Below are 16125 nucleotides of genomic sequence, written 5' to 3' on the forward strand. Positions count from 1 at the left end.
TCTGTTTCCTGAGTGACAGGATTACAGTATGTGTCATCATGCCTATTGCTTTAATGTTTAATTAACTCAAGATAAAGAAGTATGAAGTGTTCCCCCAGGGACCCTCTTGTGCTTCTAGACTCTTTGTAATCTGTATAAGTCATCCGAGCCCATTCTTTTTAATAGATCCAATGTTAGTACACATGCTTAAACAACAACGGAAAAGAACCAAGTGAAAATCTCAAGTTTCAATTCAGTGAATTTATTGTACCACTTAAAAATTATTTTTTTCTTGGGGAAACAAAATCTACAGATCAACAGAGAATAATATGCTGAAAACTAGAAGTAAAATTTCCACAATAGAATGGTAAGTGATAGATACCAATTCCACGTTCACCATTTGATTTTCTGGCCCTTGTGGAAGAACAGATTCTACATATTGGTTGTGTGTTATGTGTGTTGTGGTGTGTGTGTGTGTGTGTGTGTGTGTGTGTGTGCACACACACCAGTGCTAGAGCTTGAACTTAGGGCCTTGTTTGGGATGTTTGTTCAAGGCTGGTGCTCAGCCACTTGAGCCATAGCTCCATTTCCAGTTTATTGATAGTTAATTGGAGATAAGAGCCTCACAGATTTTTATGTCTAGACTGGCTTTGAACTTCTAAGTTGTTTATATATTGATTTTTTTCCAATAGGTGTACAGAGCAGTTTCGTTTCAACATGCAAGCTTATGAGTACAATGCATCTTGAGATCAATGTCACCCTTTTCATAATTCTTGCCCATTTCTTCAAATGTATGGATTTTTTTTAAATGTATTGACTTTTGATTGATTTCTGTATGGGAGTGTTATATATTATATGATAGAGTTCAATCCTTTTGCATCCCTCTGATAGGAACTAAATCTGGAATGAACTAGTGGGTCATTGTAAGTTAAATTAGATGATAGATAGTAGAAGTTCATAGAATGTAATAGCATCATATGTTATTAAATTAATCCAAATAAACTTTAGGATTTATTGTGATTTAGTGCCTTCTGCAGGTGGTGCTCCAGAGAGTAAGTGGTTGTAGTAACTGGTCATTATTCCAGTAGTGACAACTATAATATAATGGGATGGATACAAGCAAATACACTGAAGTACTCACACACAGACAATGATAAACTTAGATTTTTAAAAATTTTATGTCAAGATACAGCTGACAAAAGAGCTTCTTTAATGTCCCCAACGAATCTCTTATTTCCTACAGCTTTAGAATCAGCCTCAAGAAAATAAGACAAAAAATTTGATTTTGTAGTTTCCAGAATTACAATGTAAGTTGATCCATAGCTTTTCAAAGTCTCTCAAGAGAAAGCATCAAGTGGGTATGAGGAGGAAATACAGTCTTGAAACTAGGAATCAATGAATCCAGGACTCTTCAATACTTAAGCAACTGTGAGCATTCTGTGTTAGTGGAAGCAGCCTGAATTTATGTGTCTGAGGGAAAAGCTCTTCACTTGCCAAGGTCATTGCAGCAGACTGCCATTAGAAGTTACCTTCAAGAATGCCCATCTCAGGCTGGGGATATACCCTAGTGGCAAGAGTGCCTGCCTCGGATACACGAGGCCCTAGGTTCGATTCCCCAGCACCACATATACAGAAAACGGCCAGAAGAGGCGCTGTGGCTCAAGTGGCAGAGTGGTAGCCTTGAGCGGGAAGAAGCCAGGGACAGTGCTCAGGCCCTGAGTCCAAGGCCCAGGACTGGCAAAAAAAAAAAAAAAAAAAAAAAAGAATGCCCATCTCCCTGAAGACACTCTTAGTGGGCCTTTTAATAACTAGCCCCTTGTTGCAGAATACTCTTAGAAGAAGCCCAAAATATGACAAAGAAAGACACCACATATGTTTCTGAAGATTTACATGAGCCTCAAACACATATCAACATATTCTTGGGAATATACATATATATGTATATACATATATATGTATATATATATGTATATACATATATATATATATATATATATATATGAATTTCATCTAATTGAGTTACAGCACAGGATTAGAAATCATATACCCAGGTTAAATTTATTTAAATAAATTCATTTAGGAGAATCTAGATTTAGTATGTTGCTTGTGTAGTTGGAAAAAGTAATTCATGCCAATAGTCCATTGAAATTTGGATTCAATAGGGACCTACTTTTTATGAGCCTACTTTTTCTGATTATTATTCAATAAAGGAAGTGAGCTAAAAGTATAAGGAAGAGAAATATTAGCGATTTCAGAAGCTTCATATCCATTCTCCATAATACTTACCTCAGGAGAGTCCAGATACACTTTCCTCCCTAAGATTATGGTATCATCTTAGTGAGGGAAGCACAGGTGTCCTTGGGTAGCTTCCAGGTGACTGTCCTGTAAAAGCAAGTTACAGAAAATGAGATGAGCTTACTAATGTGAATGGGGGAAGTGTGATCCCAAAGCATCTGAAGCCAAGTTGCAAAGCTCAATTTTCAGAGATAGGGAAAGCACATTTATTCTAATAAATGGCAGGATCAGAATGGTTGTCAGAATGTGCTGACTCATAGAAGACTTCCATAATGATGGATTGATCACTGTGTCTTACAGATGAAATGTAAGTTGACATAGAAAAGGAAAATACCCATGATTAGTGTGAACAGTGTAATGGGGTTTGAGGGAGGGGATCCCCCATCCCTCCAAGAGTCCACCACTCAGAGAAAGTTGCAAGTAAAATGATGGATTTATGGGAGAAGTTCCACATGGTCCCAGGTTTCAAAAAAACATATAACACAAAACAGGACAGTGGCACAGAGACTTACTTCAGAAGATTTCTAAGTACCAACAAACCAATTCAGCTCCAACGGAGAACTGACTTGGGACGCCATGGGATAAGAGACACTAGACATGAATATGTAGCATGGGGTGATAGCACCTGAGCTGGCCTGCCCCTAAATAGGGTCAGGTCAGGGGGCTGGGTCACAGGAAACTCCCAGTCCCAAAGACTTGACTGACAGGTTCAGTAGCCTATAGGCATGTGCCCACCCCTTTCTCTTGGGACTCAAGAACTCCCAGTACCTGGGGATGGGAATTCCCTTCCTGTAGGAATTCAGGCAGCCCATCAAGACAAGATGCTAGAAATACCACGTGTTCAAGCCGGCCACAGGCAGGTGGCTAATGAGGTTACAACCTGTTACATAGTATCTGCTGTAACCAACCTATCACTCTAGTTAGAATTGGGGGTACCATTGTTTACAGCTAGGAGGGAGCTTCCCAGGATTCTGAGCAGATGGGGCGGGGCCCTAAACTCTGAAGCTCAGAGGTGGGGGAGGTAGTGGAGATGGAGTCAGCTTCTGCCCTCTTTAACTAATTTGAGATGGAGTCTGACACCCCTCAACAGACAGTGATGGCACTGGCTAGATCTGGCCTCCATATTACAAACAGAATCCTGATTTGAACTACTAGAGTGAAAATCCCTAAATTTCCACCCTCTTTCCAGAACCACCTGTTCCTTTAAGTCTCCCACAGAATGGGTGTGATCCCTCTTTTGTAAATAATTTTCTTGTTGTAGCCCTTAAGAGTTTCTTGCTCCAGCAATAATCATCACATGCACACTGTAGACTCCTCTGTAGACTAACTTATGAATTTCTTTGTTCTTGCCAGTTTACATTGCATGTATTTACTTCAGTTCTCTACATTTTTGGGGCCAACCCAAATCCATTGTATCCTTGAGTCATTTACTATCAGTGGATCTAATGAAGATCTATTCCTTCTTCGAAGTACAGAGACATAATTCCTTTCTTCTCCCAAGTGGATTTTAAGCCTCTTGAAGGAAGCACTCTGGCTGATTCTATTTATATTCCTTTCAGCATTCACAAATGTATCTTTTATCACCTTTACCACTATGCTAAATTATACTTCTCCTTTTCTTAAATTTTTTACCAGTCCTGGGGTTAAAAAATCAAGGCTTGATGCTGTCCCTTAGTTTTTCTTATCAAGACTGGCACTCTACCACCTGAAACAGCTTCACTTTCCACTTTTTGGTGGTTAATTAGGGATAAGAGTCTCACAGACTTTCTTTCCCTGATTGGCTTCTGACCATGATCCTTAGATCTCAACCTTATAAGTAGATAGGAGTACAGGGGTGACTTACAAGCACCTGGTAACATCATTTTTCTTTTAGAGGGTATTTGATCTCAGGGCCTCACACTTGTTAGATACTGTTCTTATCGCTCAGTCATTCCACTGCCTCTTAATATTTTTTTGTAGCTGATTGATACTATGATTATTTTAAAGCTTATTTCTATAGTAAAATAATAGCATCGTAAATTGTAAAGCCCTGTAACATTGAAACTTTTTTTCTTCTTTCAATTCCTTTTTGCAAAGTAACTGAATTAGCATTAAGGTGACTGAAAAACATAGTAAGGTAATAACATCAAGAATAATTCTTGGTCTTAGCACCATTTTGTGAGTGTTTAGAATGGTATATTTAATGAACAGTTATTACTTTATCAGATTGAGTATGGAGTAGTTACCCACATTGTTTGCTAGCATATCTTATTGAACTCTAGGTCTTGTCACTAAACTTCTTTGAATCATTAAGTTCTTTATGGTGTAGGTAGGCATAAGAGACAAAAGGAATACAGGCTGCATGTTTAGTTTGAGATTTGAAAATGACAAATGCTCCCATTCTCATTATCTGGTGTCATAGAGATCTTATTAAAAATGAAATCACTCTTAAAATACAGTAGCATGTAGGATGAAAATCAGTCATGGGTAAGTACCCTTCCAGTCCATTTCCCATTTTAATTCCCGTACACTCCTGGGTACTTTATAGTTATCATTCCCAGTCACAAGCCTTGCCTCTTTTGTATGTGCCCAGCCTTTAATAGGCAATGTCTTTCCTGTGTTCTTTTACATTGGGTGAATAATTTATGATAAAATACCTACTTACCAGGACTAAACTCAGACAGTTCATCTTTGCGAAATCTCTGTGTATTTATCCCACTCTACTTAAATAGAGGGTTCTCTTTGTTCTCAAGAATAGTACAAATGTCTGGGTTCCAGCACTTATCACTGACTTTTTACCTATTTTTCCTTAAAATAGTATGACTGGTAAAAGGAGGATTCTGGCTAATGTGAAGCAGAGATTCGGGTTCAAGGTGCTTGCTAGGTCTGAATGTAGTTCAGATCACAACTAAGCTAGCGAATGTGCTACTGCATATGAAAGTAAGTTTACTCTTCAAGTATAATATTTTATATGAAAATCAATACATATTTTTGACTCATTACTAAACACACTTATTATTTTTTAAATCTGATTCACCAAACTAACTTCATCACCAGTGTCTTTCCCTTCCTGTGCATTCTCTACAGACCTGATGTATTTTCTTACCCCAAAGGCAGAGTTGTCTTTTTAAAGATCATGTTAAGACCATACTGTGTAGAGACTCCTCACTACACTTAGAAAATATGTAAACCAATGGGACAAGGGAAGCTCTTTTGTCTGAATTTGTTGATAGGGCATACATAGTCCCTTCCCGTAACTTCCAATTCTTTGTCTCATGATTAATTTGCTAAGGTCAAGAGAACTGGTTGTCTTTATTGATCCACCAATATTGAACTCTGTGAAAATCTCCTTTCTGAAAGAAGCTAGAGAAAAACATTCCCTATTCATTTACCTGTGGACTCAACACCAGCAAGACAAGCACTCCATTTGTAGCTTGTCTACCACGCCTTGTAAGCTTAAGAAAAAGCAACTTGCTGGGACACTGCTCTTTGCATCTGGAGTACACTGCTTATTTCAATGAATATAATCTACCACTTTATTTGTCTGGCTTTGTCTTCCAGAATTTTGTATTTATTTTTTTGGAGTTTTGGTCAGCTTGTTTGTTTATGTGTTCTTTCTACCATCTATATTCTCTTCCTCGTTACTTGGATATATACTAGGCTCTGATGAAAGAAGGCATGCCTTTCTGTTTACCACAGCTACACCAATGCTTCACCCATGCCTGGTCATAGAGACACTTTATAAATATCCATTAAGCAAATGATTGAGAAATGAAGCCTCAGCTGCTTCCAGCCAGTGAGTAAACATGGAATAGTTCAGGATCAACAAAATAAGTGGGAAGAGAATGTGTGCCCCAGGATCTGACCTCTAGGAAAAATGACTAGAAGGGATAATCAGGCTGTGAGACCATTATCATGGGAGCCTGGTTCATGTGAGGAACTTTCTCCCATTAGTTGATCTACAGTATAAATTAAGATCTATTGATGAGGAATGGAGTTATGAGCAATTCCAGAACAGTAATAATAAGCTAGAGCAAAATGTTGCAAATGCCCACATTCATATGCTGAATCCCTCTCCAGCAGCAAGAATAATTCCAACATGTGAGGTCATGTCTATGGTGCAATTTATCTACTAAGAACCTTTGTCTAGTTTGACTTAGGACATGTATAGTAAAGATACCAATGTTTTAACTGAATATAAGTGGAGAATTATACATAAGTAGGATAGAAATGGAAGAAATATTAACTCAGGTATTATCCAACAAATAAAAACATTATTTTTCCACTTATGAACACGAAAAAGACTAGGAACATTTTTGGGTCCTAGGAATCAGGCATTCTTATCCATAACTTGTTGAATTATATATTTTTTCATTTTTTGGTAGTCAATTTGACTATATACACAGTGTGTCATAAATGTTTATTTATTGAAACCTTAGAAACAGTTTTGCAAGTATTGCTTTTGTAACCGTTTGTCTTTTTTACCCTGTAACTCTCGATTTTGGTATTCCCTTTCAGTTTCCTAGTACTGATATCTGTATACACAGTTTCCAATGTACTCAGATAAGATACAGAGATAGTGCAGGTACAACCACAGGAAGGGGATACAAAAGGATCATCAACAGTAGAAGCTACGGTTTCACATGGCATGTTGAAAATAATTACAACACTGATCTAACAGTCATTTCCATAACATGGAGTTCATTTCACTTAGCATCATCTTATGTGTTCATAAGGGTATAGCTATTGGGCTCTTGTGATCCTCTGCTGTGACTTGCCTAAACCTGTGCTAATTATTCCCTATGAGGGAGACCATAGAGTCTATGTTTCTTTGGGTCTGGCTCACTTCACTTAGTATAATTTTTTCCAAGTCTTTCCATTTCCTTACAAATGAGGCAATGTCATTCTTTCTGATAGAGGCATAAAATTCCATTGTGTATATGTACCACATTTTCCTGATCCATTCATCTACTGAGAGGCATCTGGGTTGGTTCCAAATTCTAGCTATGACAAATTATGCTGCAATGAACATTGTTGTCCTGGTGGCTTTAGTGTGTTCTTGTTTGTGGTCTTTTGGGTAGATGCCCAAAAGTGGGGCTGCTGTGTCACAGGGGAGCTCAGGAATGCAAAGTTGTTTCAATATAAGCAAGTCATTTAATGTAATCCACCACATCAACCAGAGCACGGTAAAGAACCACATGGTTATATCTCTGGATGCAGAAAAGGCATTCGATAAAATCCAGCACCCATTTATGCTAAAAGCCCTGGAAAAACTGGGATTCCAGGGAACACTCCTGAATAGAATAAAGGCAGTCTATGACGAACCAACAGCAACCATAAGTCTAAATGGTGAAAAACTAGAGCTAGTCCCTTTATAATCAGGATCATGACAGGGATGTCTGCACTCTTCCCTTCTCTTAAACATAGTACTAGAATTCCTAGCCAGAGCAATTAGGCAAGAAGAAAATATAAAGGGGATCCAAATAGGAAAATATGAAGTTAAACTTTTTCTCTTCGCAGATGACATGATCCTATACATGAAGAATCCCATTGACTCTACTCCCAAGCTACTAGAGCTGATCCACAACTTTGGTAAAGTTGCAGGATATAAAATAAACCGTCAAAAATGAATGGCATTTCTATATGCTAATGGTCCAAATGCCGAGGCTGAAATCAGGAAAGCAACTCCTTTGGCAATAGCCTCAAAAAACATAAAATACCTAGGAATAACCTTAACCAAAGAAGTGAAAGACCTCTTTGATGAGAACTTTAAAAACATGAAAAACGAAATTAAGGCAGAACTAAGGAAATGGATATTTGTTTATCATTATGTTTCTTTTGTTTGTTTGAAGTCCTGGGGCTTGAACTCGGGGCATGGGCACTGTCCCTGACTTCTTTTTGCTCAAGGCTAGTACTCTACCACTTGAGACACAGTTCCACTTCCGACTTTTTATGTTTATGTGGTGCTGAGTAATCGAACCCAGGGCTTCTTGCATGAAAGGCAAGCACGCTACTGCTAAGCCATATTCCGAGCCTACAATTATGTTTCCTACTGTAATAACAAGCCACAATCTCATTTATTTCTGTCATACACCGTGGATAAACAGTGTGAGAAGGAAAAATAATACACTGTACTTTCTGCACTCATCCAGGAATGCAGGCTGACAGAAGCCCTGTCTTACAGCTTGTGGCTCGGGTGAAAATTGTCTTTGCCATGCACTGGAAGGTAGAGGAGATTCTTATGCATCAGAAGAAGTGCATAAGTGCCCAGGTGTATAGCTTACCTGCCAAGACAGAATCATATGACATCAGTTAGATGTAAGAAAGGGTGGGAAATGTAGTCCTCTTCGAATCCCTAAGCTAGGACGGTGGATTGTGGACCCTTAATGAAGAGCTAGTTGTCATTGCCACAAATGTTTGTGCTATGAAACTATGAAATAATGACACCAAAGACTATTTACTAATGTATAAAAAATTACTATTGGTCTAAGTATTCAAGGACAATAAACAAAATTTTCAAATCCATACTTTTTCTATAGCTGCTAGAGGATGTATAAGGTGAATTTGAAGGGAAGAAATTGTTTAAAGAAAGAAGAAATAGGCTTTGGTATACTCTCTATACATTCCCAAATGCAATTATATAGCTTAAGTAATTTGGTCATTCTCCCTGTATTCCAAGAGTATTTAATCTTAGGTATGATTACCAGAAGTGAAACAGTTTAGTTGGAGAATGATAAGGGACAAAGCTTGCCTTTTCTTGCCAATTTTTGAAAATGCAATTACCTCTTAAGATTGCTCAGCAACAAAGGGTATGCACCTGTCCCCAGCCTGGCCTGCATGCTCACTGTGTGGGAAAGCTATAGGATTTGAGTGTGAGGGCTCCTTAGGCTTCCCAAACAAGCTAAGGGAGCTTTGCCTGGAGTCCAGTATGTGCATGGATGCCATTCCCTGCACCATTTGTTGATTCCAAATGTATCTTTAATTTCCAGTCAGCAAAATAAAAGCTAATGTCTATTGGAGTGCAATTTTCCACTCACCCCTTTGAAATTTTCCCCATTTGAACTATTTTGGATCTTTCATTTTGAATTTTTTTTTGCCAGTCCTGAGGCTTGGACTCAGGGCCTGAGCACTGTCCCTGGCTTCTTTTTGCTCAAGGCTAGCCCTCTACCTCTTGAGCCACAGCACCACTTTTGGCATTTTCTATATATATGGTGCTGAGGAATCGAACCTAGGACCTCATGTATATGAGACGAGCACTTCACCACTATGCCATATTCCCAGCCCCTGGATCTTTCATTTTGTAGCAACCTGGGGAGTACATTTGGGAAATCACTATTAACTGATGCTATCAAATAACTATTTGAGTTCTAGTGTGTGTGTAGCTGTTACATACTTGGGTATAGGGTTTGAAGGGCAGTATCTTGAAAAGTAAATTTAATATTGAGTCATATGTGTTATGATTCTGGTGCTGCTACACTGTCTTTTGAAATGAGTTTGACTCCTCTTCACTTTTTCAAGCAGCACATCACACTTTTCATCGACTCTATATCAAGATGGTTCTTTTACTTCTCAGAGAAATGAAAAGAACATGTGTTTTTGAGTTAAAGACTTAAAGATGTGAGGCATGAATAATGAAGCAAATTTTCTTGACACTATCACCTAGGTTCTAAGTTTAATTATTTTAGGAAAGATCATTTTATGTAGTTGTAAAGATGCAATGAAATGTAGGCCAGAGTTTGAAACATAACCTTTTCTTCTGATGAAATGTTCTCCTTTTTTTCCTTGATACTTCTTTTTATGTGAAATATCCAGTTAGAATGCTGAAATATTTGCTAGGGAAAAATATATTCTAAGCCAGGTGCTGGTGCCTCACATCTATAATCCTAGTCAGCACACTCAGAACTAAGTGTCTCTGTTTAATGCCAGCAAAAAACTGAAAGTGGAGATTCTAGTGGTATAGCATGAGCTTCAATGAAAAACTGACTGAGAGTATGAGGTCATGAGTTTAAATCCCAGTGTGAAAAAATACATTCTAACAGATTCAGATTACAAAATATTTTTCAAAGTGACAAAAAGAGTTCAGTTTATTCTCAAATTTTTATTAAACTTAAATACTTCTGTTTTAAATAAAGTACATATAAAGGAGACATGGGGATAATTTTACAATGTATTATCTTAGTATTGGGAGCATTCACAGGCAAATGTATGTGATTTATGTTTAAGAAAAACTCAGATTTTTTGCATCATTAGCATACTAACTTAAAGGAGAGAGTATTTGTCTCAGTTGTCTCAAGATGCTAGACCTAGACCCTTTCTCTAGATTACTCAGTGTTCAAGTCATACATAATGAGTTCCCAACTAATTCCAGCCTAGTATGTATATGTTTATGTACATATGTACATATACTATTATAAATCCTACATGCTGCATATTTAGTTTTTATTTCTCTACTGTATTGCTCAATCTGTGGGGCAGCAGTCTGGTTATCTGTCTTGCATATGCTGTTTTATTTTTCCTCTGATACACTGCCTCAACGTGATGACTTTTCCTAAACTAACCACTACCAAGGCACAAGTTATGGAGTCAGTAGCGCCAAAGTACAACTCCTGCTGTTGCTTGCCAGAGCACCATGATACATGCCTTTTGTACTCCTATAGGCTAGCTAAAGCACAGGTGTGCACTCAAGTGTCAAAACTTCTGACATATAATACCTTCACATCCTCTATTTTGCTGGCTTAATCAGTCACCCTGGCAAGAAGATTTTTGTACAAATTGTTTGTGAAGCTGCTTTTTCATTATATGTCACTGAATATGCTTGATTCTAGGAAGGAATTATGGAAATCAGAGCATAGAATAATTGAAGTGCCCTACACTATTGTATACACACTCACCATGACAGTGTAGTATAAAATAAACCTGGCACAGATGTGTACAGTATGACTATAGAGTCTAGAAACAAGAAAAGGTAATCTGTACTTTAGGGTGCAAGGTAGTGCTTAGTTTTGAGAGGGAAGAAGAGTTAAAACTATGATATAAGAGGGGGTTTCATGGCAGTGACACTACTCTTACTTTTGATTTAGTTAATGATCATATTAGAAGATTCACTTGGTAATTATTCATGCAGTTCTGAGGTTTCCATTGTTTCTTTTGTATTGTTTAAAAAAACATACAATGGCAGAGCTTCTGTAATTAGGTGGTTCAATGATATGCAAGGATATATCCTTAAATCATCTACAATCATCTTGTCTGTATAGGGTGTGAGATTAAGGCTGTTGAATTTGTTTTGACATTATGAGTCTGACTTAAACTTGACTCTCTGTGTACTCAACTGTAATGTAACTTGAGAGGTAAACAGACTGTAAACCAGTATTGTGGCAAGTAGCTGGATTAGAGCCAGTGTTGATCATGAGCAACCAAGTGTTCAGACTGTGTTCAGATAGGACATGTAAACTATAAACAATCAGGCTGGGTCTACCTCATATTTATATTCTGAATGCATTGCCTTTCCTCTGTCTATAAATAACACCTGCCATATGGTAGAATGAGGTGTTCTTAACCATTTTGTTTTACTGCTGCTTGGCCATAGAATTGAAAATAAAATCAATTAAGATCTATAAAACTAGCCAGATACTGGTGGCATATGCCTGTCATCCTTAGCCCCTCTGAGATTTGGAGTATGATTCAAAGCTACCACTTGAAGAAAAGTCTGTGATACTCCATTTCCAAAATAGCTAGCAAAAAGCTAAGCTGGGGGAGTGGATCAAATAGAGCACCAGAAATGAGCAAGAAAGATTAGTGAGTTTGAGACCCTGTGTTCAAACTCAAAGATCTGAAAAAAAAAACCCTACATTTTAATTTTGCTTTTTTTGTACAAAAAACATAGCTGAAAATCTAGCCTTATTAGCCTCTTGGTATCATCATAAACTTCATCATAAAGGTCTTTCTTTTTCTGGGTCAGGCCCAAAATATTAATGCTCTTTTTACTTCTTTACTTGTGAATATAGATTGAGAGGTCCCAGAGTGGTTTATTCTTAAACTATGTCTTTTTCTAAAAATTGTATGGTGTAGCTTCTATACTTTCTGATGCTTTAAATTATTTCAACATTTAATAATTGTCCTTATATATCTACTTCATTTTTGGACATTATCATGTAGTAAAGATGAAAGAACATTGCACTTGGTGTCCTGAAGACTTGATTTAAAACCTGATCTGCCTTTTTTTTTTTTTTTTTTTACTGCTCCTAGACTTAAACTCAGGGCCTGGGCACTGCCTCTGCGCCTCTTTGTGGTCAAGGCTAACACTGTACCACTTGAGCCACAGTGCCATTTATGGCTTTTTCTGAGTTTATTACATCTAAGAGTCTCATAGAATTTCCTACCCTGGCTGATGTTCAACCATGATCCTCAGACCTCAGCCTCCTGAGTAGCTAGGATTAGAGGTGTGAGCCATTGGTATCCAGCTCATCTGTATATTTTAACTACATAATTTAGGGTACGTTACTTTAGCCCACTGAGTCTTAGTTTTCTCATCTTAAAATGAAAATAGCCATGTTTACCTAGCATAGTGTTGGAGTGGGACAAAACTTCTTTCTCATTTTCCTTGGGTCTTGATTTGGCCACAAATAAAGTCAACTCAAGACTGATTAACAGAAGAAAAACCACATTTAACTAGGTAGATACACAAGGAAGTCTCAGAAAAGTAACTCAAAGAAGATTAAGATAATTGTAGCTTACACAGATGTTCTTCAATTTACAACTTGTATACATCCAATAAACCTATCATAAATTGAAAGTAGAAGTTCAAATGCATTTAATACATCTCACCTACTGAACAGCCTCACTTAGCAACACATACCCTATAGGGTGTTGGCTGTATATTCTGCTGCCCAGTGGTTCATTGAGGACTGAAGGTCCCAGCGCTGTGTTTCATTGTGAAGGAGTGCCCACAGCATATGGCCAGCTCAGACAAGATTGAGCATCAAAATCTGAAGAGAGGGTTTCATTGACCATATGTTGTGTACATAACAGCATTAAGTTGAAAGCTGTAAATTGAGCCACTGTAAGTCAGAAGCTCTGTTGTAAAGGTGGGGGGTGGTTGGTGGGGACAAAAGTTATAAAAGGAGGAGGAGGAATGTATGTTCATGAAAACTTTGTCAGGTAATAAACATTGTCTCGAGAAGCCTTTTTCTAGATATAGTTATTTTTCCTAATGCTGATTCCCTTTATGGATATAAATTTCTTTCTTGAAAAAGACAGCCCTTTAGAATTACTCCCATGTCTGCAGTTTCTCAGAATACCTAACTCAAAATAAGATGAAGAAGTATGTTTTGGGGGTTTCATATTCAAGAGACTATGGTGGTATTTCAGACTATGTATGCTAGGCAATAGCAGCTGTTTATAGTAAGGAACACAGTGAAAAACAATGAAGAATGCATGGTATTGAATTTTCCTCACAGAACACTAAGTCTGTGTACCTAATAAGCTATTTTTGAATCAAAGTGGTAAACTGGAAATGATTTTTTAGATCATCGGAGCGAATGCTTTTTTCTTTGCAAGAATGTAGACTATTAGGCCCTCAGAGACTAGTCAGGGAAGATGGCAGCTGCTCCCATGGAGGAGAGGGGTGGGGAGGGCTGAAGGAAGGGGGCAAGTCAGAAGAGGTGTTCCCTGACAGTGAAGACGGATGATTTCTTGCCCTTGGGAGTTCTGCTTTGCGCCAGATAGGCTCTAGAAGGAAAACATCATGATGGCTACAGAAATTGGCTCTTCTCCACGTTTTTTCCATATGCCAAGGTTCCAGCACCAAGCACCTTGGCAATTGTTTTATAAGCAACCTGATTTTGCACAGCAGCAAGCAATGCAGCAACTTACCTTTGATGGGAAACAAATGAAAAAAGCTTCAAACCAAAAAAAAAAAAAAACATAGACTATAATCCATCTGTAATTAAGTATCTGGAGAATACAAAGTGGCAAAGAGACCAGAGAGATATGTGGGCTATTCAGACTGATACTGGTTATTACAATGATTTAGTCCCACCTATAGGAATGGTGAAGCACTCTACAAATGCAGTAACAACAAAATTTCTTTGGACATCAACAAATAAAATGTCCAGTATTTGTTGTGAGATGGACTCCAGAAGGAAGATGATTGGTCACTGGAGCTTCTAGAGGAGAGTTCGCCTTGTAGAATGGACTCACTTTCAATTTTGAAATAATATTGCAGGCTCATGATAGCCCAGAGAGGGCCATGACTTGGTCACATATGACATGTGGATGTGGACAGCTGACCATGGAGGATATGTGAAATACTGGCAGTGGAACATGAACAACGTCAAGATGTTCCAGGCACACAAGGAAGTGATTAGAGAGGCCAGGTTTATACACAATATACCATTTTCTGTAGTCCCTATTGTTATCGTTAAACTATTGTCTAAGTATATTCTGGGTGCAGAGATTCATAGGCTCTGTCAGGTTCTGTGAAGCTTTCTATACCCTATAAACATGACATTTTTCTTTGTTTTCACACATTCACCAGTTTGCTGGCACCTTTCTGAAGTAGTATGTTCCAGGTATCAGCCTTTGCAATGTATTAGAGATGTATTTGTCTGCCACATTTTGCACTGGTTTTCTCTTTATATTTATGGTTAATAATGTATGTACATTGCTCTTTTTATCCACTGCGTAAGACAAGAATATTTTATTCCAAATAAAGGATTCAGTCTTAAAAAAACCCAAATGTACAATATTAGAGGACATTGATATTTTTTAGGAAGAAAAAATGTAGGATGGATTAAGTTAATTAACTTTATGATATTTTCTGAAATTAATTTTTTTTTACTGTTTTGCTTGTCAAAACAATAAGCCTCCTTAAGGAGCCTCACAAGAAATTACAATAGGAAGTAAAACTTATTAAAAGTTATTAGGTTGTACAAAGAGCCTTCTATTTCATCATTTATATGTATTTTAATATACCCAGATATTCATTAAAAACAGAAAAGAGGTATTTTTGTGAACTTACCAAATGTCTCTGTGCAGTTGGTTATTTTTGTTTAAGTAGAACAGATTAAAAAAACAATACTGAACTATAATAATTGATTTAGGTCTACGAGGACAGTAAGTCCAGTGTCTGTTCTAATTCATGCTATTTACCACACCCAAAACCAAGGGATGCACTAATGGAAGATAAAAACATGAAGTAACAGTGGTAATGGTAACAGGTGCTATAAATTCAAGTGAGGTTGATTACTATTATATGACATAACATACTATTAAAGAATAAATCATTGATTGATTTACTTACTAATGTAGTTAATGATTAAGCAAGTCCTTGGTGTCTATCATGGATATTTGTGGTGATTGATTTTGGCTTTAAAAAGTTAGCCATTACGTCATGTACTTATGCATTCAGCAAAATCATTCCTGAGTTTTTATTATGTCTAATTATTGACAAATGTCCTTTAAAATTTAATTGGCTTATGCCCAACAATCCTCAATGGATGAAACAATATAGTAGCCTACATATAAGATTTACAAATTGTTATTCATAGACAGTTCACTGGGGTTCTTTATTAAGCATATTGTGTAGATGATTTATTAAATTATCTGTGTAGCAGACAAGACTGATTTTAGAAAGCTGAGCTGATTTTTTTTGTGGCCCATCTTTTGCCAGGTATTAGAAAACATTGACCAATGAATCAAGTTAACCGCAGAGGGAGTTTTGTTTTGCTAGTGAAGTGGCCATACATTCTTGAATTTGAGTATCTTCAGGTGGAGCAATTCCTAGAGGTCCCTGCTCCAGTGCTTCCATCAATATTGGTGTACTTGGGTATCTTTCTCTCATGTGCCTCAGGGTATGCAAGCTTGTGAAATTTG

At 37.4% G+C, this 16125-nt stretch overlaps 1 pseudogene; it reads left to right on the forward strand.

The window, feature by feature from the left end:
* The first annotated feature begins 1274 nt into the window (after positions 1-1274).
* LOC125338910 lies at positions 1275-15012 on the forward strand (annotated as a pseudogene).
* The last annotated feature ends 1113 nt before the right edge of the window (positions 15013-16125 follow it).

The sequence above is a fragment of the Perognathus longimembris genome, chromosome 20 (genome assembly GCF_023159225.1).
Source record: "Perognathus longimembris pacificus isolate PPM17 chromosome 20, ASM2315922v1, whole genome shotgun sequence".
Lineage (NCBI taxonomy): Eukaryota > Metazoa > Chordata > Mammalia > Rodentia > Heteromyidae > Perognathus > Perognathus longimembris.